Source organism: Peromyscus californicus, unplaced genomic scaffold (genome assembly GCF_007827085.1).
Source record: "Peromyscus californicus insignis strain IS unplaced genomic scaffold, ASM782708v3 Scaffold_5__1_contigs__length_169319896, whole genome shotgun sequence".
In the NCBI taxonomy this organism is placed as follows: domain Eukaryota; kingdom Metazoa; phylum Chordata; class Mammalia; order Rodentia; family Cricetidae; genus Peromyscus; species Peromyscus californicus.
Window position 1 is genome coordinate 159,874,368 of NW_026294573.1, and position 21,784 is coordinate 159,896,151.

A 21,784-nucleotide genomic window follows, 5' to 3' on the forward strand; every position below is an offset into this window, starting at 1 on the left:
TTTGGGCGTAATCCCAAAGACCAGATGGTTTCTGCATCAGAGTTCTTGCTGCCAAGCTTCTGGAACTGAGCTGCCTACAGCAGCTAGCTGTCTAAAATGGGTGAGCCAGCTTCTGGATAATATTTGAGCTGCCGATATACTTTTGATATATTCTGCTATCTTTTCATTTTTCCTCACCTCCTTCCACACCTTCGGGTAGACAGAGTGTTTTAGAGACTTGCAACCGAGAAACGTGAAAAGACTCCTGCAAAGAGAAGGTAAGACCAAGATGCAGCCCCACCTCATGTGAGCAGTGGGGTCTGAGGAAAATAGCTTGCTCATTTAGAATGTGTTTGCTGTTAAAGAGAAAGCAAGGAGGGAGGCGGTTAGTAGAGGAGTTGAACAAGGAAAAAAAGTTCTAAAGTCAAGCAGCCTTCCAGACCAAAGATATTCAAGATGCCAGCCCCACCCAGAAGTGTCCCACTCCATCTGCAGGTTCTATTTATAGCCAGAAAAGAAGCAAGGACAGAAAGACTTGAGAGGCTACAACTGACATTTGCCTGTATGGTCATGTTTTGGCTGCTGCTATGATTGACTGAGACTCGGTTGCTTAGTTACCAAAGGTCTACTCTTAGGTTAGGTTGCAACTTACTTACACATCAAGCTAAGTTACACTTCAGAGTGTACAGAGGATGCATGAGACCAAACCAATATGGAGACACAGTTAAACCAAACTTGATTTAATGTCTCACCTCAAAACAAAGAAACAAACAAACAAAACCAAAAAACCCTTAATTATGTGTATATGGGAAGTGTGCACATGAGTCCATTGCCCACGGAGACCAGAAGAATTGTTGAGGGCCCTGGAGCTGGAGTCACAGGCTCTTGTGAGAGGCCTGAGAGAGTGCTAGAAGCTGACCTCAAATCCAACACTGTCACTTCTTATTCCTAAGAATGTTAGTTTAGTCATTGAGAAGGCTCTCTGTTGCTGTCAACCCAGTGCAAAGCCAAATGTAGGAAAAATATGCATGGAATCAGATACAGAGAGAAGTAGAGGTGGGGTGAACTTACCTACTTCAAAATCACACCCCAGATTTCTTCCTGAGTATTGGAATAAAGTGTTGGAAGGTGTATGCTCTAAAGCACAAAGACAACTGTAGGATGCAGCTCCTGGTATATAAAGAGGCCCTCTTGGTTTACACATCTTGTGAATGTGAATTAATTTGTTTCAGACTTTTGTAAGAAGAATTCTATTTATATATATTATAACTGAATTCATGAGTCATAATCACACTGTACAATAATATGCCCCCCCCAAATCGATATCTATGAGATGTTTTCCTCATGCCTTAACATATTGGCTATGATTTTTAAAAACAAATGTTGTAGTTGGGTTTTCTACTCAGAAAAAGGATGCAATAACTAGGTTCATTTTACTGAAGAGACTCCACCTTATCAATACCGATTACACCAAGAAACTGAACACCAGGAAGTAGCAGAAAACATTCCAGTGTCTTCTCTCTCTTCTCAATGATAACAGCTGCCCTGAGTTTTAAGACCATAGTAAGTTCTCTCTCCCCCTCCCGTGTGCGTGTGCGTGTGCGTGTGCGTATGCGCGTGCGCGTGCATGTGCGTGTGTGTGTGTGTGTGTGTGTGTGTGTGTGTGTGTGTGTTTTGGGCGGGCTGGCCACTGGGCGCCAGAGATGCACTCAGCCCCACCTCCCCAGGGCTGGGATGGCAATCACATGGCACCACACCTGATGTTTTCTTTCTATACGGGTTCTAGGGATCGAGCTCAGTTTCTCATGTTTCCATGGCACTTATTTACTGAGAGAGTTGTCTCTCCAACTCTGCCTCCAAATTTTGTACATGTATCTGTGTTCATGTGTGTAGGTGCACATACATGTGCATGTGTGTGGAGGCCAGAAGTCTCTACCTTACTCTTCTTTAAGACATGGTCTTTCATGGAGCTCCCAGATGGACTAGGCTGACTAGCCAGCCAGCTCCACAGATCCTCCTGTCTCCACCCAGTCAGCACCGGAATGATGGGTATCTGCCACTTTTTACACGGTATGATTAAATTCAGGTTTTCATGCTTGTTCAGCGAGCACTTTACAAACTGAGCAATCTCCTCAGTCCCACAAAACTGTAATCTAAGCTGGCATCAGACTCATAATCCTCCTGCATCATCCTCTTTAACATCTGCCTCCTGGCAGCTCCTCCACAATTGATGTCTTTTATTTACTGATTATTTTTTATTTATTTTTGAGGCATAGTGTTACTAGGTAGCCCAGATATTCGCACAAAACTCATAAATCTCCTGCTTCAGCTTCGTGAGTTTTTGTAAGATGCACTATTTTACTCAGCTAATTTATTTTTCCTGCATTTGAATTTTACACAAATGGAATTATATACTATGTTTCATTCTGCAAATGGTTTATCTAGATCAGGGTTATGTTTGTGGGATTCACCTGGCTCCCAAGTAGAGCGGTTTACCTTCATTGCTGTGATAGTCCACTGTATATGCACCACCATGTGTCCATTTATTCAACTCTCTACCAGTTTGAAATGCTTCTAGTTGGAGGCTGTTAGAATTGCTGCCATCCTGAGCACACTTGAGTATCTTCTGATAAACATAGGCATTCCAGTTGGATAGCTGCCTCGGAATGTAATTATCATGGTGTACAAGTAGCTACAAATAATTTCTCAATGAGATTGTGGAATACTAGCAATGTTCTGCACCTTGTCAAGACCTGGATTCGAATCTCCAGAATCACATTAAACAAACCAGGCATTTCTGAATGTGCCTATCAGTGTGCAGAGTCAGGAGGGTTCTGAGAGCTTGCTGGCAAGCTGGCCTTACTGAGTCAGTGGGCTACAGTTCAGTCAGAGGCCCTGCATCAAGGGGATAAGATGGAAAGCAACGGAAAAGGGCACTGGGCATCCCACTCTGTCACGTGTATGGGAGTGCGTGGGTACATGCACTCACCCCCCCACACACACACACACAAAGATCTTGCCAATTAAAAAATAAACAAAGCGAATAATGGCAAAAAAGAAATTAAAGTTTATATTGAAATCTTAGGTTACCTAAAAATAGACTTTTTTTTTTAAAGAGAACCAAGGAATAAAATATTGGAGAAGCCGGGCGGTGGTGGCGCACGCCTTTAATCCCAGCACTCGGGAGGCAGAGTCAGGTGGATCTCTGTGAGTTCGAGGCCAGCCTGGTCTCCAAAGCAAGTTCCAGGAAAGGCACAAAGCTACACACAGAAACCCTGTCTCGAAAAAAACCAAAAAAAAAAAAAATTGGAGAAATAATTTTCCAATTGCCTAGCCAAGCCTTCATTTGCATATAGCTCACTGAAGTCAAGCAATGTCTAATGTTGTTTTTAGAGTTCCTAGGGGATTTTTCTTTGTGATCTTTTCTTCTATTAAACACAAATTCTCCTCCCTTATTGCTTACACCAAGTCCCCACGAAAGGAAAATGTCGTCCATTTGCTCAATTAAAGGAGCAGAGGTCATTGCCTCACTCATATTATTACTGTACAAACCATTTGGCTTCTCTCTGCATCAAGACCAAGCCCCGTGTATTGAGATGAACAGGAGGCTTGTCAATGAACTTAATCTAAGGAAGAGGTACCTTTGCGGTCACCCTGTGATGTACGCAGGTAAGCATTTTAGAGCTGTTTATCAGCTTGTTTCTTATCTTAAATTTCACTTCCTCTAATATTTGATTGACATTTAAGGAAATCAAATAATGTTCTAGAATAACATCAAAAGCATAGTTAGTGTTGGTGCTAGAATGTTCCACAGACAAATGAGTACCTAGCAGTTATGGTGCTGGTGTTGGGAGCAGAGCTATTTTCTTAGCTCATGTGGTCTCAATGGGACAGCATGGAACTGTGGGTGTAAGTTGTTTCTAAAGGTTATGTTTTTTTTTTTTTTTTAACAAAAACTAGAGTTGCTTAGGAAGAAGGAACCTAAACTGATGAATTGTGCCTACCAAATTGGTCTTTGGACATGTCTGTAGGGTATTTTCTTGATTAACAACTGATGTGGGATGGCTCAGTCTACTGTGGGCCTTGCCATATCCAGGCAGATAGTCTAAGATCTTAAGCAAGTAAGCTGTAAAAAGTAAGGCAGGGAGCAGCGATTCTCCGATTCTCCATGGTTTCTGATGATATTCCTTCCCACCTCTAGCTTCTCACCTAGATTCCTGCCTCTGCTTGTCTCAAGGATGTGAAAGGTACAACATAAACCCTTTCCTCGTGAGTTGTTTTTGATCGATGTCTTACCATAGCACCAGAAAAGCAAACTAGGAAATGGGGAGTGAAACTATTTTAGATATTCAATGGTTTACAGCTCTTCAAACAGTCACAGAACAGAGCAGATAGAATAGATGCGCTATCAAATTCGTTCAAGGGATTCCTTAAGGATAAGGAGGAGAAAAAGTTTAAATGTTTGTCAGGTAGGGTGAGGAGTGAAAAGATGGACAGTTAAACACTGACTGAATTGCTTTCCTTTTCTCTCCTTTTTTAAAAATGAAAATCTGTGTTAGCTTTGCTTGGCGGCAGTACCACAAACCACACCGACAATCAGGTTTTTTCAAGGCTGCAACTATTGATCATGGAAAATCTATGTGTAGATGCATATAACTTCCTGAAAACATCCAAGTTCTTTGTAGGGATTAATTTTTGACCAGATTTGAGAACCCTGAAAGTGAGTAATGTGAGGGAGAAATGAAGAGAGGGGATGCGGTCATCTTTCTCTGTCTGATGTTTAACGTTGTTTGGTTTCCGTAACCTGTAGTCACAGCCTGCAAACATTAAGAAATAAGAATCGGTGAGTTTTATGATGTATGCATTCTGCAATGCATAATGGAATATCACAGCATCTCACCAGGCACCACGTGATCCATCCTTATCCTGCAGGATTCATCACTTGCTTGGTAGTCACGTGGCCACCATGTCCCTCATCAGAGACTGTTGTGGTTATTTGTATAAAGTTAGGTACTGTCAGCAGTGCCAGGCATCCACTATGGGTCTCGGGATATATCCCCCATTGACGAGAGGAGCTTGCTGGATTTCCAGGCACTGAACTGGCAAGTGAAAGGAAGTTTAGAAAGTGAATCCTGAGAGAGATGCAGTAATAAAGCTTTATTAGATTCTGGATATTTCAAGTTCACTTCTTACATTGTGGTAGATATTCTGCTGCCTGTCTCCATTTATTCTCTCTCTTTCTCACTATCTTCCTATATAATTCTTACGTTTCACTATATACTACAGGTATTAAAAGTGTTTCTGACTGGAAATGTCCAGAAAAGGCAAGTAGACTCATTTAGAGTCAAACACTGTTTTAACAAACCCTCCCTCTTTTCTTCCCTAGTAAATGTAGTTCTGACATCTTTTCATTTCAAAGTTCTGGATGAATCTCAGAAGCCATGGATCTCTCTAGAAGGGGATCTCACAGCCACAGCCATTAGGAAAGGACAGGAAGTAAGAGTTGGCATGGAACACAGAACACAAACAGCCTGCCTGTTCTGGTGAGTGCCCTGGATCCAAGTAGTAATAAGATTCAAAGAAATCCTGTGGTCTCAGAACACTGTCCTGATGCCCAAGATTCCAAATGTACAGCTGGATGGAAGGGACCCTTGGGCTTGCCAGAGACTGACCTGCTAGTGAGCTCACATAGCATCTGGTTGTCTGTTGCTAATTTAAATCTAACATTCAAATATTTAACACTCAAAAATGAATGTCATTTTCATCAAGGGACTCAGAATGTCTAATTACTTATGAAACTGGGCTGCCTAGGTCCCTACATGGTTTTCCCATGGATTATCCTATTTATCCTGTTCTCAGGAGAACAGAGGATAGCATCAGAATCTGTGGCTCTTGTGGACTCCCACCTCCCAGGAAATCTGGGTTCCAGAATTATCAGATAAAATCCTCACCACTGTGTGCATCAAACTGTTTCTCAGTGAAATTAAAGTTGGAGTCCTTCTGGGACATTAACAGGAAGAATCAACTGTTTTCACAGGGGAACACTTGCCTTGAGGTCCACAACTATTTTTTTCTATAGGAAACCAGGACAGGAAAACAGGTGTGATATTTATAAGACAGTTCTATTCTCATTCACCTTTCCCCAAGGCTATTTGAAGAGCCCCATGTTAACTTAGAGATTTATTGTCCTCCACCCTGCCTGGGCTATGATTTTGTTTCCTGAGGTTTGAGGCAACATGTACATACATGCCTTTGAGGCAGCAACATGGGCCAGAAATGGCTTGGGTCCACAGATGGTACCCAGGTTTTTTGCTGTGGCACTTTGAAGTTTTCATATTCTTTTCTTTTCTCTTAGCCATGGCTTTAAATTTATTTTCCATTTTTATTTAGCAGATGTAGGTGATGGCTGTTTAAAACCAGGAAGGATTTCAGGATAACTAGCCAAATCATATTATTAACAACTAAGTTCAAAATCCTGGTTTGGGGATCACTTGTATCATGGAGGACAAAATGACAAGATGGTGGCAGGGTTCAGAACACAGAGCTACCCAGTGAATGAGTGATGTGGGTTCTAACTTCAGCTAAAGTGGTAAAAGCCAGCCCGCTTCTGCATTCCTCATGGAATCCACTTTCCATGAGGATTCTGATGCCCTTTGTCTAACCTAGTCTATGTTACAAGATTGTCTCCACCTTTGTAATTTATACTGTTCTTCCCTTTAACCCTAGTATTTTCTGAACTAAAATTATAAGGGCTTGTGTATTGATGGGACTGAGCCCACAGCTCTTATTGGACATATTATATATAATATACTTTGTCTATATGACATGTGACACATACAATGTACACACACAAATGATTGGAATGTCTGTAGAGTTTGACATACATCCTAAGTGGATTTTATGTACTCTTTCTTCAGTTTCTGGAATGTAGGAAAAGCATTGTCCTGGTAACAGATGCTATAGCTATCTGTGACTGGGTTCTGCCCATCATCCCACCCCCATCTCACTACTGCCCAGGGTCTGTGGATCTGTTCTGAGAATCAGGAGTACTGAGATCCACTGAATTTCATCATGTGTCCATACCTACTGCAAATGTGACCAAAGAACTATGGCTTATTCTTGAAATTGAGCACTGTTTTCATATAAAGCATAACTTCAATATGTCTAGAAGACAAATGTTGAGCTGAATGATCATTGCTAAATTCAGATGTATGTGTAGTGTTATAGGCACTGGCTACCTATATATGATGACAGGGATTCACAATACGCCCCAGTGGTTGCACATGCCTGGCGGACCTAGACACTTCTGCCTAGCCATTTCCGGGTCAAAATAGCCATTTCTGGGTCAAAACGTCTTGTGTGACCAGGACCCCGAGGCTTTGTGTGGTTGTGTAAAGCGCGCAATGCAACCATGTGATCTACGCACATGCGTGGAGTAGCCACATGAGCCTGTGTGCGCAGGCGTGGCCTAGCCTTTATAAGCTGGCGCCATATTCCTGGCTCCACTCTTTATTCATATGTGTTTTCATGGGCCTGTCACGTCTGTCTCTCTTTCCTATCTTAATAAAACTCTTGTTAGTGGATTCTGTCATGTTTCGTAACATTTCCTCACAGGGTAAGAGCGCCGCAAACAACTAACATATGCTTTTATTTTATTTTAATTTTAGTCAAATAAACCTTAGGATTGCTTTTCTATCCTGGCATACTGGTCAAAAAGATGCCAGATTATGAGGACTAATTTGCCCTAAAGGGGTCAGTCTTCTTGAGTACTGACATAATTTGATACTTAAGAAGATTTTAAATAAACACTATTGAGGTTTCAGGGGACTAAAAATTCTCCAAACAATGATCCTCTGTTGTTTTCTCCAGAAAGTATCCTTAAAAGAGGGTCACACTCTTCCTAACTTCTGAGACAAAAGACCACATTTTAATTGTGTCATGTGCATAGTACTAAGGATACAGAAGCATCAGGAAATCTAATGGATATAGTTTTCTTAGGGTTTGGGGAGGAAAATATATCTAAAAAGGTATATGCCATGGGTTACAGGGAGTTAATTGGGAGGGGGTGGTTTTCCAGGACGAGGGAGACGTGTGAGGAAGAAGGGAGGCTTGGAGCAGCAGTGCCGACTGCCTTGGTGCACTTCCTGTCTCTGTTCTGTGTGAGTCAAACTTTATTGTTGCTAGGACAAAATGCCTAACATAGGCAAATTAGGGAGGGAGGGTTTATTCAGTCCACCATGGCAAGCAGGGATGGCAGGGCACACAGCTTTCATCATGGTGCCCAGGGAGCAGAGACAGAGAGACAATGTCTGTGGTAGGCTTCCTTCTCCTTCCACTCTATTAACCACGCCCACCCCAGATGATGCTACACATCACAAAAGGCAGGTCTCCCCGCTTTAACTAACCCTCTCCAGAACAGCCCTCACAGACACACTCAGGAATGTTCTTTACCCATCTCTTGGACCTTTCCCAAACCAATCTGACTATATTAACCTTTTCCTAGTCATAAATCAGTTTGCAAATTTCTGAAAGACCCTATAATTGATCACATGTTTGCATGAGAAGCCACACTGAGGAACAGGGCTGGTGAATGACAAGAAATGGTCTAGGTTGGGGTCTATTAAGACTCCTTTTGGTTGCAAGTGCAAGGAGCATATCCTTAATAAAAGAAACGTTGAGACCCTTAATAATACAAAATCTGAAACTTGGGGTTGGGGATTTAGCTCAGTGGTAGAGTGCTTGCCTAGCAAGCGCAAGGCCCTGGGTTCGGTCCTCAGCTCTGAAAAAAAAAAAAAAAGACAAAATCTGAAGCTTTGAACATCGACATGTTGCTACAAGTGAAAGCCTCCATGCCTGGCCTCCTGGGTCATGACCCTGGAAGGCTCAGACACAACACACAGCTTACCCAGCATCTCCCCCACCGCTCCCCCACCACCGCCAAATACCAATATTCTTTGCCTATGATTTAGTTTTTCTTATAAGTCTTAGATCTCCTACACAGGGAGTCTCATCATATTTATCCAAATATCTCCAAACTCAAAAGCAAAATATTAAAATTCAAAATCACTTCTGGTCTTAAACAGTTCAGGTAGAGGGTACTTTACCTGTAATTGAAACCTGAAAGAAAAATAGAGGCAAATTGTACTAAGCAATTTGTGCAGCTTTATGTTTTCTTCACAACTGCTCTCTTTGGCTATTGTATTTGGGTTGCTGTTTATTTGTTTTTAATGCCTTCTCCACCTAGCTGCCCTCTGGGTAGATATGAATACAGGCAACTTTTATTACTACTGCATTCCCGGTAACAGAAAATATGCCTGGTATTTAATAATGCTCATCATAAAGCTATAGTTATAGAATGTAGTCATAAAATGTCTGATTTTCCCCACACATTACCCAAAAGTGGAACTATATTAGAATGTAGGCAAGGCTGTACTTAAGCACATGTTACTTATATAATGGATGATATTTGCTATGATGGTGCACTTTTAATTTTTAGAATTTTACTCCTCTAGCTTGTCCACAGGCCATCTCCCTTTTGTTTTTCCTAAACATGCCAAGAGTAGCTATCTGTAAAGTAATATATGGATCTTGCCAGATATAAGTCAATAGCATAAGGAAATAGGAGAAACTTGTTCTCTCCACATAAGTCCCTGGATTCCTTTTTGAGCAAAGGCAACTGAAGGAGACAATGATGAATGGTGGCATTTTAAAACTTAGCTTTGGTAAACTTTCTCACATTCAGAGACAAGTATAGAACAAAACTAGCCAGGACAAACTTCAGTGTATGCACATCTAATGGATATGCACCAAAGAATGGACATTTTTTTTTTTTTTTTGGTCTTGATTCCACATTGCTGTGGAGCTATCTTTTGTACTCTGTGAATATGTGTTGCTCCCATTGGTTTGAGAAAGAGCTACATGGCCAATAGCTAGGCAGGAAGAGGTTAGGTGGGACTTGTGGACAGGGAGAGAGTGTGGGGTGAAGAAGGAGAAGTTGCCAGGAGAGGTGGAGAGAAGCCAGGCAGATGCGAAACTAGTCAGATACACAGAAGTGATGGAGGCAGTAAAGTCACAAGGCAGAAGGTAGATCAATAAAAATGGATTAACTTAAGTTGTAAGAGCTAATTAGTAACAAGCCTAAGCGTTGGCTGAGCATTTATAATTAATAAAAAGTCTCCATGTGAGTATTTGGAAGCTGGCTGGTGGGACAGAAAAGTCCGCTGATGCCACATCACGACTTTTAGGAATGCCCCAGGATATGGTGAAGAGAAAGCTAAATTGAAAAGAAACTTGACCACCTGCCCAGGTGAGACACTGAGAGTTTTCCTTGATGTAACTATTGCAATAGAGTCATCTCCCTACAATGGAAGTCAGGGAAGCATTAGGATAATTGACTTTTAGAATAAAATCTTAGAAATTCTCAGAATTTCAATTTTTCATTCTTTTGTTAAAAACACTATTTCTTAATATGTCGTTGTTCTCCTCTTTGGTTTTTTTCCTACCAAAAAAAAAAAATCTTTGGTCTTTCTTTTGCCAATACTAAGTTAAACATTTCTTTGGAGAAGTGAACAGCAACCTCTCCACTGATAAAATTATTTAAGCACTGGCCACAGCTAAGGTTTTTAGTGTGTACGATTCAGGATTAGCCAGTCAGAGGGCTTCATCCCACCAGCCACAGGGGAAAAATGCAAGAGTCAATAGGTCAGAGACTGTCTCTGGGATTTTTTTATAGTAGATGGATTAACACCCATTCTCAGCTTCCTTTGGAGGCAGTAAATCCTGACACTCAGCCAAGGGCTTGCGACTCTCCAACCTTCCCCACCGTGTCCGCCATCTTCTGCAGCAGAAGAGAAAGTTAGCAACCTAAAAAGAGTGGCACTGTGTCTCCAGGTCCTCGCATATGACGGCCCCATCCCTAGAGCTTCTGTCTGGATGTCACAGAGCTACCTGGAGTGAAAACAACTTGTTCTGGCTGATGAAGGAAGACAGGAGAGGAAAGCCAGTGTCTGGACAAGCAGTTTCGATTGTAAAATCTACACACAGAATGATCTTTTCTACGACAAGAAAATATAATTCCCCAAATGATTCTTGATTTACTTTCTTAAGTTGGGTTAATATCACTTGAAAACATGAGATTATTAATTATGACAAAGATAGTTATCACCCCCAAAATGTACATATTTTCTTTCACAGTAAGAATTGTTACCAGAAAATTAATTAGGTTAAAAACCATGCATCTCAAACCCAATCTACCCAAGGTAAGCCATACACAAACCATTATTACTAATGGAAATAAGGATACACACACATAAAAACACACACATACACGCACACACATATGTTCATATGTATATATTATATATAGATATGTGTGTGCATGTATGTGTGTGTGCTGTGTGTACACATATCCATGTCAAAATTGTTGAGAAGAATTCTATTGTCTTCAGTGTTTTTTCTTCCATTCACATTGGTATGTGACAAGCAGCATTGGCATGCTGAACCCACAAGACAGGATGTGTCAACATTTTCTCATCCTTGAGGAGAGTTGCTCAGGGATCCAGAACCTCTCTTGAAGAGTTTACATGACTGACTAGTAAACTATCATATTCAAACAAGTGTACCTGAGGTACTGTATGTTACAGTAGGTATGTTACACCTACCCAAAGTAATGTAGTATTATAATCTCTTATCATAATGTTTTTCATATTTGTACTTTTTTTTAGCTTTGGAATGGACAAGAAAGATATCCTAAGAATAATAATTGTTGAACGAAATTCATATGAAAATAATTTGAAAATGAAGCAATAATGAAAGAGTTTGGAAAAGTTGTGATTCATTTATTTTTTTAAAGACAAAAATTGATGGGTTGAAATAGCACATAGGAGCCAGATCACAAAAGTAGATTCCTGTGTCCACATCCATTTATCATGCTTTAAGGATAGAAAAACAAGTTATTCCTTCTAGGTTTTTGTTGTTGTTGTATTGTTTTTTGTTTTTGTTTTTTGTTTTTTTTTTCTAGTCTTTGTGACATGTGACAGGAGATATACATCTGTCTTCATGATTGATGGAGTTAGGGATTAGGCTAATTTCCAATGCACAAGGCTCCATGTTGAATCTGAACTTAAAAGTGGTCAACAGCCTATGTAGGAAGTTAAGATAAAACTTTGTCCAGCAAAGTTTCCATGTGGGATGGTGTCATTTCAGTTAAATGAAGACTGCTCACAGCAAGAATAATCACTGAAGCTTATACTACATCTCAAACCACGTAAAAATAGTTGCAATTGTCGACAAGCTTTATGGACAGCCCAGTTGTTTAAATAGCCACATGTGAGGTAACTTTACAGTGTGAAACAGTACCCTAGGTCACCTCGTCTGATGTTGCTTTCCTTTGCAAACACCTGCTGCCAGAAGCGCTGTAGAAATATTGCTTCCATGCAACCTCAGAAAACAAACACACCCAACCTTTCATGTCATGCATAATAGTATTTTATCTTGAATGTATTACCGGCTCCCACCACCTGGTAACAACCATAATGCTGATATCCAGGACATGGGACCACTGTCTTTCTAGTCTGGGCTTCTGTGGATTGGATGCTGTGACACTGAAATTTTTTACGTTAATCAGAGGAAACAAATGGGTTGGAGAAAATCAGCTGAATATATTGTTTTACAACACACATGAACTTTATATATTAAAAATGGCCCATCTGTCAAGCCTTAAGGGCTAGGAAATCACCTAGAAACTTGTTGGATCTCAGGCCACTGGCAACAAAGTCGTGAATCTTGCTGTTGGTCAGGAAGGGGGTCTGGAGCAAAGGGCACAGCTAGGATACTGGCCGTACATGAGCTGCGAATCAAACAGGAGAGTCACATACTGAAGGCATGTAACAGTCGACTTCTGAAGCAAGTGTCTTCGGTAACTTTGGCAATCACGATTTCACAACCTGCTTTCCACCAGATGTTATTTGTGGTTTTAGAGTTTCTGGTCAACTGTACTTAGAAAGTGTTAGTTTAACTACAGCTGGTCAAGTTTATTAACTACAGACTTTTTCAGTCCGTAACATTCTAAACAATAGTACAAACAAGGACTCGGTTTTAAGTATACAACCCCATCTCTCTAATTTATTTGGCTTTACAACTTTTTAATTTGTTTGCTTGTTTTTGTTTGCCAGTGGAACATCTCAAATAGTTTAACTAGCTTCCAAGTTTTGTCCCAATAAATTAGTCTTCAATTTAGTATTTCAACAGCAGAATAACAAGAGCCTGAATTCTAATTTTAATAGGTCAAACAGGCTTATGAAGCTAATATTCTTATAATATCAAGTATAATCTTATGAAAATTCTGTTTATAACTACATTTTCAAAGTTCCAGAATAGATATAACACTAATAATATATGTAAAGAGGACATGTCATGTCTAGCAACCTAGGAGATGTTTGTTAAAGATCTGTATCTGCTATGAATCTTGAACAATGAGTGAGCCATGCCAAGCCTCATTTCCCTAACATGAAAGAAAGGTTAAATGGATCATTCTAAGAATCCATAACTGAGAGAAACATTATCAGCCCCTCAGCTCCTTCACCAGAAAAACAAGACAGCAGAATGAGAGTGGATCCTGTGTTTCCTTACCACAGACTAGTGTGTGGGTGCCTGAGGGCTTCTGGTGTGCTCCAGTTTGAGGGGAAGCTGCTTGGTGACTGCTCGGAGTGAGGTGACAGAAAGGTGACAGACAGGGCACCTCTGGGGACAGAATGAGAGGTGTCTTAGAGCCTCCAGTTCAAGTGCAATGTTATACTTTTCCATTTTGGGGTTTTTCTTTCTTTTTCTTGATTTTAAGACTTTTTTTAAAAAATTTCTGTTCTGAGATGGACTCGTGCCTAAAGTTAAGCTAACATGCAAGTCCATGCAATGTAAGATTTTATATGGTGAGTCAAGATAACCAGAGCATATTTTATTTTATTTTTTTCCTCTTAGTGAAACAAGATTCTTTTCTCAAATAATATATCCTGATTATAGTTCCCCTCCCTCTATTCCTCCCAGATCCTCCCACCTCCTGTCCCATCAGGATCCACTCCCCTTCTGTCTCTCATTAGAAAAGAACAGGATTCTAAGGGATAATATTAAAATATAACAAAGTAAAATATAATAAGATAAAGCAAATCTATCACATCAGAGTTGTACAGGATAAACCAACAGAGGAAGAGTCCAAGACAAGGCATAAGAATGAGAGACCCACTCATCTGCACTCTCAGGAATCCCAACACTGAACTGGAAGGAAAAGAGTCAAAGACAAGGCATGAGAATGAGAGACCCACTCATCTGCACTCTCAGGAGTCCCAACACTGAACTGGAATCCATAATACATATGCAGAGGAGCTGGTGCAGAACCGTGCAGGCCCTGTGCATGCTTCAGTCTCTGAGTTCATATGAGCTTTGCGCATGCTGATTTAGAAGGCCTTATTTTCTTGGTGTCCTCCATCCCCTCTGGCTTTTACACAATTTGAACCAGGGACTAGATAGTCCAGCGACCTAGGGTAAAACCAAATACCACTGCACTAAAATAATAACAAAAATAGTAGTGATAAAATGACTTCTAATGATATTCCGCTATACTCATACATGACTGCCTTGTTCAGCCGTCATCATAGAAGCTTCCTCCTGGAGCAGATGGGAACAAATGCAGAGACCCGCAGCCAGACATGATGGAGAGAGTGAGAAACCATGGAACACTCAGTCCTAAATGGGATGTCTCCATCAAATCCCTCCCCTCAGAGCTTGGGGAACTGGAGCATATTTTAAAAAAGAATGCTTATTTCTACACCCTCCAGGCATTTGTGTGAATACATATGACACCTAGTGGTGAAAGATTGGGAAATGGAATAGTCAAGGAAGAGGAAATAGGAATGGCCTAATGGAGAACAAGCTGCAGAGAAGGAACTGCATTTTAGAAAAACCCTTATCCACACAGATATATCATTCTCGGAGCCTTCATGTAAAAAGAAACAATTAGAAGAAGATTCAACTGCATAAGAAATTAAATGATCCTTAAAAAGTGTTCCTAATGAATCTGGAAGCTTGACAGCAAAGAAGAACAACTTCATCCACATATATTTTTCCCACCCAACTAAAGGGTGGATAACAAGTATTGGAGAATTCCTGTGACTGAGCACAGCCCTGTAGACATGTGGAACCGAGGCCATCATGACCCAGGCTATCATGACCCAGGCCATCAGCATCTTCCTATTCCCTGTGGACAAACACAGTCTTGGGAAATGTTTTAGGAAAGATAGTGCCATGAGCATTCCTTGCCAGAAACAGGTGGACATGTTTGTGTCTTTCAACAATTTCAGAATTTATTGAATAATAATAAATTCACAACTTCATGGCTGCATTTTCTTAGTCATCCCAGTTCTCTTGGTAGCTGGCTACTGGCAAACATGTTCTTTGATTCCCAATTGCATTAATAATGTTAACTATCTGATCACACATTACACACCACACAGTAATTGTGTCTGTCTCTATCCATGCATGTGCATGTTCACCTACATAGGGTACAAAATGGCTGCCCAGAGGTGACAGCAGAGCTCAGGTGAGTCTTACTGAGAGGCAGGAAGAGGAGTGTGACACAGATGCAAGGATTATGAATCTTAGGATGTTCTTGGGTGGGTGGCGGGGGTCAAACCACAAGGTCAGAGTGGAGCCGAGCCTCGGGGGTTGAATGCAGCCACCCAAGTGAGGTACAGAACAGCACACACCGTTGCTGCACAGTGCGCAACCTGGGCTAGAGGGTGGCTGCCAGCAGCTCAGGCAGACTGATGAGGCAGTGAGAACTGAGCTGAGCTAAAGCACCTTGAAGAGTCACAAGGGGTCTGTCTGTCTATCAGATGACAGGCTGGTGGGAGCTGTTGCCATCCTGGTGTTAGGGGCCTCCTCTTTACAGGGTCTAGGTGGAAGTGTCATACCCTTCTCTTGGTCTGCTGTGTTCAATATGTCCTCAAGCCTGCTTTTCCTTAATACACCCATGTGGTCCCGAATTACGTTTATAAACTTGCAAGTACTCCTTTTGCTTTTAAGAATAGGTTAAGTGAGCCGGGCAGCGGTGGCGCACACCTTTAATCCCAGCACTTGGGAGGCAGAGCCAGGTGGATCTCTGTGAGTTCGAGGCCAGCCTGGTCTACAGAGCGAGATCCAGGACAGGCACCAAAACTACACAGAGAAACCCTGTCTCAAAAAACCAAAAAAAAAAAAAAAAAAACCCAAAACAAACAAACAAACGAAAAGAATAGGTTAAGTGTCAGTCTGTGTCACATGGGCAATGCTGGACAAATGGTGCCATTTATATACACAGAAAGGTACAGAGACACCCTGCCTCTGAGTCTGCAGTCAAAACCAAGTCAAATGCTGTTTGTAACATGCTCTTTCTCAGGGCAAGACACAGCTGGAACAAAGCTTTTGCACTATATGGTGCAAGTCAGAGCAGGGCACAGCCTGATCTCCACACCAAGGATGCTTTAGGTAGGGCTTGTTAGAACTGAAAGGTACTGAAATGATTTGTGGCTCAAGTGATTTCATTTTAAAGCTCTGTGTCGTTTGCAAGCTTATACACAAGCACGTGTGTAGGTCCTTTTAAATAAAATCAGCACATCATCTCGTCTCTTAGGAAATGGTGAGAGTCAGAAAGTTACTAAAATTTTAGAGGGTAACAATGATCAAATGGAATTGTAAAACAACAGGCTGGAGAGAGTGAGCACCCCTGTGAACCAAGGCAAGCATCTTAATATTCCCAGAAGATCAGCGGTCCTTCTTTTTAGCTCATACCCCAACTTCTTGGCATTTTGAGGAGCATTCTAGAAAAAATATTTAAGAGATCTGCCAACTCTGTTATCTACTTCCCTGCATGTACTGAATGTCCCATCCTTTAAAATAAACCACCATCTACGATTAGAGTTTCCCTACATGGTAAGTACTGCAGAACACCCACTGTTCTTATCAATATTTCTCTTACAATCCATGGGAGGAGTGCGAGGTGGAGTTAGGCAAGTCGCCTTTTGGAAATACACTCTCACACATTCTGGCATTGTGTGTCTTGTCTACAAAAAGTGGTCTTGTTGACATTGGAAGTTATTGTTAATCTCCACAGTTAAGCCAGCTTAAAACAACTCCAGAACTGTTTGTTGTTTCAGATTACTCATGCTCCTGCTCTCCTTCACTGATGTAGATGGTCAAGGACTGGGAGACCTGGGAATCCATCCCAGACACTGAGAAAAGACTGAGAATTGAACTGGCTTGGTGGATATGCAAAGCATCTCATGACTTTGGAGCTACTCTATCAACAAACAAATAAACAAAAATCAAGTTCTCAAAACCCCAACACCCAATAAACAAGCTTCCATAAGCCAGAAGGAAAACACCTTTATTTGCGTCAACGTTTTCTTGGAACTTTCTTAAGTCAACTGTTTTTGAAGAGACTGAGATCCAGCTCAGGCTCTGCCATTGGCTCTTCCCATTGGGCAAGTCACATGGATTGTTACGGTGTCCAGTCTTCATCTAATAAGATAAAGGGAGTCTGCTCTCAAGATTTGGAAGTTTATCTTTTCGTTTATATACTTTATCTATGGGTGCATTGGCATTGGCACACCACAATCACACATGTGTTGAGGTCAGAGGGCAACTTGAAGGAGCTGAGTCTCTTTCACCATGTGAAGTCCCAGGTGAATGAAAAAATGAGAACAGAACTGCTCTTAGGGACAGTGCATGTTTATTGTGGATAAAAGGGAAATTACAGCCAGAGGCACATGGAAGGGTCCAGACTGAACCAAGTCATGAGATGTGGGCGGTGGGGGGGGGGGGGGGGGCGGGGAGAATAGAGCAAGAGATGAAGAGAAGAGACGGGTAGTCCAAGAATACCTGGGGGCCCAGAGACCTAGAGACCAAAGAGCACCAAGAAACTGGTAGCCAAAAATGGCTGGCAGTTGTTCTCAACCTGTGGGTTGTGACCCCTCAGGGTTGAACGACCCTTTCACAGGGGTCAAATATCAGATATCCTGCATATCAGATATTTGCAGTACAATTCATAACAGTAGCAAAATTACAGTTATGAAGTAACAACAAAAATAATTTTATGGTCGGGGGTCACCACAACATGAGGAACTCTATTAAAGGGTCACAGCATTATGAAGGTTGAGAACCACTGGTATGGTTATAAAGGGATCAGAGGTTGGGGGAAGGGAAGCCCAGCCAAGCTCTGGGCTGGAGAGTTTAGGGGTAGAGGTGGGGTATGCCAACCGGGATGACTCTGTCACAGGCACTAGCGAGCAGGGACTGAGGGACACTGGCAGCTAGAGTCTGCTTTGAAATATTGAATGAGCACCCCAGTTAGCCATTTGTCCGGAGTTTGAGACCTAACAGATTTTTTTTCTACTAAATGATCTCTCCAAGTTGCTCCACTCTGGGCTTGGGGTTTATTTGATTCCACGACCAATCAAATAGGAATGACAGTAGTGGACTAGTGAAGATGAGGAAGCAAAGGAATTTAAGAATAAAGAAAAGGTTCACTAATTTTTTAAATTTACTTGGTGAGAAAATACTCAAGGGCAGGTAATCTAGAGTATTGCAGCAAGCAATCACAAACAGGAGCTGTAAGCAAGCTGTAAGGGGCTGGCCTGGAAGAAAAGGTGGAGGGACGTGTCTCTGCTCTTGGTTTTAGAAGAAATGCCCTCTTTTGCCTTCTGGCCCTCCCTCCAACTCAGGAGACTCCCTCACTTGACCGCAAGCTCAGGATGGCCTGAGACTGTGTTGTTTACAATGCACTTCTCAAGGAAGTGCTACAGAAAATGCTGCTCAGACACTCCTTGCACTTGAGGGACAGAGTGTTTGGTTTCTGTTGTTTATTTAGCTTATGTACTGAATGTGGGAGCACGCATGCCCTGCACACAGTTCAGAGGGAACTGTTGCTCCATACCAGTGGGCATTTCAGCACAAGAGGATTGAAAATGCAAGGACAAAACTCAAGAGGCAAGACTGCCAAGGTTACCAAGGAACTCAATTTAAAAGGCTGAGCACTTATCGACTGCTTCTAAGCCATTTCTCCCTTAAACATTAAAGATGTTTTAAAGGATGGTGCAAAGATCGTGAGAAGTGGAAACACAGGATACACAGAAACTAAAGACGTATGTTCTTCCCTTTTTATCTAAATTTTTAACCTTAGTCTACCATTGTTGAGGATTATTTGAGCAACTAGCTCAGACATGTGACTAGCAGAGAATTACAGATGTTTTAAAAATCTAAGTCACATATAATAGATGTGTAAATACAGATGGTAACATGAATTATAGTCACAATTTTCCTCCTCTTTGTTCAGATAATATGTTTCCATGCCAGTCTACTGCATTATAGACTTTGGGCAGGGAACATGTCTAACATTGTAAATGTTGCCTAAAATAAGTATCTATAACAATACATTTATGGAGAACAATGCGTTCATGGAGATCACACCCATCTGCACATGGTTCTTCCCATCTCCTCAGCCAGCAAGAACTTCCTTCTGCCTCACTACATGATAGACTGTATACGTCTGTTAACCTTCCATAACCACCAAGCATGTCTGTAGAGACAAAAGGCTAAAAACGGGGACATTGAGAAGGCTCAGTGGGAAAAGGTGCTTGTTCTATAATATATAAATATAACAGAATATGTGACATAATATATTATAATATTCTATAATATAATATAATATAATATAATATAATATAATATAATATAATATAATATAATATAGAATAAAAATCTATATGCCTGATGAGTTGTGTTCTATCCCTGGAACCCACATAAAGGTAGAAAGAGAGAATCAACTCCACAAAGTTGTCCTCTGACCTCTAAGCACGTACTATGGCACGTGTCTCACACATACACACACAACACACACACACACACACACACAAACTTATTCTTAAAAATAAAAACAAATGTATACACTTTGCCATTCAGGCTGTGATCAGTTGGTGCCTGACTCATGAATCTTACACTGACATCTGGTACCTAACTCTTAATGATCTTTGTGCCTTAAACAAGTGGTCAGTCTCAAGAAAAACAACTCACACTGTAAAATTTATTATCAACAAGATAACCAGATGTCAGTCTGTCTACCCAGATATAGGTCCCTACAGAAATTCCAGGATGCCAGGACCAAGCAATTTCCCTAACAACTGCTACAAAAGCTCTGCCCCTTCTCTTGATGTGGAAATGCACCCTCTGGAAACTCACCATCATTCTCTTGCAGTGCATTTCATTAAACTCTCTCTTGGTCTGTACGAGCTTTTAGTAAATTCTTCCTAGAGTATTCCTTGTAAACTGTCTGGCAGAAATGAAGACATTCTAAAGTGACATTTGAGTATCTGAACCTGTCAAACAAAATTCCAAAGAAATAGGAATTTCCCAGGGCATCTCATGCTGAGAGAAGACAAGATGGAAATTTGTCTCCAGGAAAGAGATTTCACACAGTTCTACAGGGTGATACTGAAACCCAGATAACAATGGATCAGTAGGGACAAGACTTCTCATTGGCCAGGACTGCTAAAATATACACATCCTTGTTTAAACTCTGATCTCACCTCAGGACCCTGAAGACCAGACCTGAAGGGTTTGCGGGATCTCTTTTGTCCCTCCACCAATGTGGCCACATGAATAAAAGTCCTTTTTCTGCTTTCCTAATAATTTCTCATTATTAGCCTATTGAGGATGGGTGACTGGACCTAAAAAACAGTGGCACTGTTTACCATACAAAAGAAGCCTCAAGGCACAACAAAACCCACTAAAAGAGTTTATTAAGGGGAAGGAATAGAAAGAGTGTGCATAGGCTGTGGAATGACCATGCAGGAAGAAAGAAGAATAGGTGGAACCTGCTTTTATAGGTGTCCCCTGCCCCACCCCGCCCTGCCCCACCCCTGCGCATGTGCATATGGGCTTACATAACTACCCTACACATGTGCATAGATTACGTGATCACAAAGCGCATGGATTGTGTAGAACATACAGCCCTAGGATGACTAAGCATCTTGTCTGGCTACTGGACAGCACATGCGCAGTCATGCAGCTGGGAGAGCAGCTAGGAATCCTAACAGCTGTGAACCTCAAGCTCAACAATGACATCACTAGTGATCTCCATACGCCATTTTGCACGGTGTTTTAGTGGCCCGTAAAAGGAATCGCTGCCACTTCACCTCTCTTGAGCCCTTACTCCTATGCTGTGGTGGCTGGCTGAGTAGAGACAGCTGAGGGGCTCAGGCTTATGTAATACCCTACCATGGCATGAGGACTGCTGGACTGTGACTCCAGCTTTCGGATGCCCTTCAGCACAAAAGCCAAGTTCTTTTGGCCCCTGAGGAAAGTTTACTGTTTGCAACTGAAAGTCCCTGCCCAAGGCAAGTCTTTGATAGTACCTGAAGGCAATGGAAAAAGAAAGGCCTCTTATCCTCAGTGAGAATAAGGGACAGTGTTCTTCCTTCTGGAAATTCCCTCATAAACTGCAGCAGCTCGTCTGGGCTGAGTCTATACAAATGAGCACTCCCTGGTTTCCTTCCCCTCACTCTTTTGTCTCTCCAGAATTTGCTCCCACGTCTCCTTGGAGCAAGAGGGAGCAGAGCACCCAGGTATACCTGTCCCCCCCTCCTGGCCAGACTTTCCAACCTGAGAGATTGACAGGTGGCTACGCTTTCCTTTGTCCAGGTCAGTGAGTTCCCATCCCATCAAGACCAACCCGTGGCCAAGTTTTGGACTGGGAATCTGATCCCAGAGACTCACCCTGGAC

The 21,784-nt window shown here is 41.7% G+C and overlaps 1 long non-coding RNA gene across 1 annotated transcript; it reads left to right on the forward strand.

Annotated features, from left to right (window-relative positions):
• The first annotated feature begins 65 nt into the window (after window positions 1-65).
• LOC128096850 (uncharacterized) lies at window positions 66-17,775 on the forward strand. Its single transcript, XR_008213757.1, has 4 exons — window positions 66-257; window positions 4,181-4,226; window positions 5,366-5,522; window positions 17,163-17,775. It is a non-coding gene; the product is annotated as an uncharacterized LOC128096850 (long non-coding RNA).
• Window positions 17,776-21,784: the final 4,009 nt, after the last annotated feature.